The sequence below is a fragment of the Orycteropus afer genome, unplaced genomic scaffold (genome assembly GCF_000298275.1).
Source record: "Orycteropus afer afer isolate SDZICR_OR568_19922 unplaced genomic scaffold, OryAfe1.0 scaffold00036, whole genome shotgun sequence".
Lineage (NCBI taxonomy): Eukaryota > Metazoa > Chordata > Mammalia > Tubulidentata > Orycteropodidae > Orycteropus > Orycteropus afer.
This window is the reverse complement of record NW_006921623.1, coordinates 2,258,154-2,260,841: the sequence shown is the minus strand read 5'-3', so window position 1 is coordinate 2,260,841 and position 2,688 is coordinate 2,258,154.

Genomic DNA, 2,688 nt, shown 5'->3' with positions numbered 1-2,688 from the left:
CACTTCAGACCAGCCAGCCCTTCTTCTCATCCCCAGCCTCTGGGCCTAGGTCAAAGAGTACCAAACTCAACCTATTTCTTCTTTGCTGCACTTCCCCCATTTCCATTTAGGTGGATCCAGGTGGTTACAAGCAAGTAACATACAAGTCTGCTACTCACTGGCTTCCTTTAACTTTCAGTCCTGGAAGGGGTTTCTCTCATGGACCATGACTTTCTTATCTTGATGCACCCAAAGCCTAAATGCTTGCTCAAAATTCAAAAAGCCAAACTTTTTTTTTTTCAGGTCCTTTCTTCAAATGCAAATCTTCCCTTTCCTCACTAGTACTGGGTGGGGTTCAGGTTTTCTACCTAAGCCTCTTATACTCTACACACAGGGTTTGAAACAAAAAAGCCTGTGTTTCTTCTGGGCAAATTCTATTTCCCCTTTTAAGCTCTGGTAGCATAGTGCCTAAGGCACTGGACTGCTAACCAGAAGGCTGGCAGTTCAAACCCACCAGCCACTCCTCAGAAGGAAGGTTGGGCATTCCTACTTCCATAGTGATACTGCCTCGGACCCAAGGAGGGGTCACTATGAGTCGGGGCCGACTCGATGGCAAATAACAACAACAACAATCAAGTATTGGCTGAAGGTGGACTTACACACTCTCAGTTTTCCACATATCCCATAATAGTTTCTAATGTACAAGCAGGTAAGAGAACATTCAATAGCCATAGTACATTCAGATAAACACATAATCCTTTTAAATACATTCCAGGTTCATCTCTTCACCTTGATTACCATCCCATTCTATACATATGGCCTTGGGCCTTTGGCTGGGTATAACCAAAAGCCCTAGCCGCTGGATCAATTACCTACTTTAAGAGGTAGCACTAAACAAAATAACCATCTAAGAATCCAAAGTTTCACTTCCCAGGCCCCTCCCTTCTTTCTTTTACAAAGTCTGGTGCTTGTGAGTCTGGAGCCACTGCAACGAATCCCACCTCTTCTGACACCAACTGCAGAAAGGACAAGGAGGCCACATATTCTGACCTCCTAGAACCCCACAAGAGGAAGGCAGAATCACCAACAATTGCCCAAGGCCTATTACTGCAAGGCCAGTCATGCTGCCTCCCTTCAGCCCTTTCACCAACTGTTCCTCCCAAAGCACCCACCACCTCTCTCCTGGGTTCGATAATTCACTGCAGTGGCCACACAGAACTCACAGATTATGGGGTTTATTAGGGAAGCACCACAGGCCACAATTTGAGTTCAGGAAAAAATGCTTAGTCTCTCTCCCAGCCCACCGTCCCTCAGCCAATAGTCTCTCACAGTCTCTTTCCCAGCAGTGCTGGCCCTTCGGAGTCTCACTCAGCAATGTGTGTGTCTTGTGTCTCTTTGCCAGCAACATGTGTCTCTTTCAGCAGCACATCTTCCTCAACCACCAGTCAGAGAGAGTTCTGCCTCTAGGAGGCCTCCTTTTGAGCCTGGCAGAGTGGCCAAACTAACTAATCATAACAACAGAATTCTAAGCACCTGAGAGTAAGTCTCCCATAACATTGTGTTGTGCCACGCCCACCAGAAATAACCCAGGTGGATAACATTTACAATCAGGAGCTCCTCAGTTGTTCATTTCACCACTGAGTCTACAATGACTTATTGGGTAGAAAAGCCATACTAAGTAATTTACTACACTGCAGCTCCCTTTAGCATCTTTTGTAAGGTTGGTCTGGTTTTAACAAATTCCCTTAATTTCTACTGATTTGGAAATGTCCTAATTTCACCATCATATTTGAGGGACAATTTTGCTGGGTACATAATTCTTGGTTGGAAATTTTTCTCTTTCAGTGTTTTATATGTACCATCCCAGTGTCTTCTCACTTGCATGGTTTCTGTGGTGGTTATGTTTGTGTGTCAATTTGGATAGGCCTGATTGAATGGCTGGGCAGCTGGATGTAGTATTCCCCATGATGAGACTGGTAATCAGCTCCATGGAGGAATCTACTATGAGTAGCTGAGTAGCTGCCTTTGGGTATGTGGTCTGCTTCCTGTATATAAGGAGAAGTTTTGAGAATGGTCTCTAACCTTTGGCATGCTTGGACCCTGCATGTAGCCGTGTCGTTGCTCAGTAGCCTGCTATGCTCTGCCGACCTGGGGACTTACAGTGGACTTAAGTTAATGGCCTGCCATGTGGATTGGTAACATCAGGACTGTGCCTTTTTACTTGTCAACCTTGGGCCTTCTCAGCCTCAGCAGCCGGCAGCTGAGTGAAGAAATGCCTCTAGCTCCAGTGGGCTGGGAGCAAGAGGCAGAGCTGGACCCCAAGGTTGAGGGGCTTTCACCTAGCCCCTAGAGCCTGGCACTTTGAACTTGGACTTAAAGCCTCCAAATTGTAAGAATAAACTCTTCTTTATTAAGACCATCCCATTTGTGGTATATTTCTTGTCAGAGTGGCACTAGGTAATCAGAACAGTTTCTGTCAAGAAATCTGAGCTTAGTCTTATTGGTTGCCCCTTGTAGGTAACTTTCTGTTTTTCCCATGCTGCTCTCATGATTCTTTCTTTGTCTTTGGTTTTGGTGAGTTTGATGATGATATATGTCTTGGTGTTTTTCTTTTGGGGTCTATCAAGTTTGGGGTTTGTTGGAATTCCTGAATGGATATATACTCATCTTTCATCATATCAGGGAAGTTCTCCTCCAACAAATCTTGGA